Genomic DNA, 661 nt, shown 5'->3' with positions numbered 1-661 from the left:
GCATACTAGACAAGAACAACACAAGACAATGACAGAATATTCAAGAGGAGCCCCAGTGAGAGCTCAGAGCCCTTTATCGGTGGTGTGGCAGAAACCAGAGTCCTTAAGACAGATCGATTACTTGTGGCAATGAACACTTGTAAAAAAAAAAAAAAAAAGATAAATGGATCTCTCCTCTTCCTGTAAGCGGCCAGAGGTGACCCATGAAGATGGTACGCTACTCTCTTGACCCAGAAAAACCCTACAAAATCATGCAAATCAAGAGGATCAAACCTTCGGGTTCACTTTAAGAACACCCGTGAAACGGTCCAGGCCATCAAGGGTATGCGTATCTGAATAGCCACCAAGTATCTGAAAGATGTCACTTTGAAGAAGCAGTGTGTGCCATTCCGATGGTACAATGGTGGAGTCGGTAGGTGCGCCCAGGCCAAAGAGTGGGCTGGACACAGGGTCGGTGGCCAAAAAAGAGTGCAGAATTTTTGCTACACATGCTTAAAAATGCAGAGAGCAATGCTGAACTGAAGGGTTTAGATGTGGACTCTCTGGTCATTGAGACATCCAGGTGAGAATTTACAGAGCTCATGGCCGGATTAACCCATACATGAGCTCCTACCCCTGCCACATCGAGATGATCCTCACTGAAAAGGAACGGATTGTTCCA

At 46.1% G+C, this 661-nt stretch overlaps 1 pseudogene; it reads left to right on the top strand.

Moving 5' to 3' along the window:
- Nucleotides 1–209: 209 nt before the first annotated feature.
- Nucleotides 210–661, top strand: part of LOC106144216 — a 2464-nt pseudogene continuing 2012 nt past the window's right edge.

Source organism: Microtus ochrogaster, linkage group LG7_11 (genome assembly GCF_000317375.1).
Source record: "Microtus ochrogaster isolate Prairie Vole_2 linkage group LG7_11, MicOch1.0, whole genome shotgun sequence".
NCBI classification, from domain to species: domain Eukaryota; kingdom Metazoa; phylum Chordata; class Mammalia; order Rodentia; family Cricetidae; genus Microtus; species Microtus ochrogaster.
The sequence above is the reverse complement of the archived record's forward strand: the minus strand, read 5'-3'. Positions and strand labels throughout refer to the sequence as shown.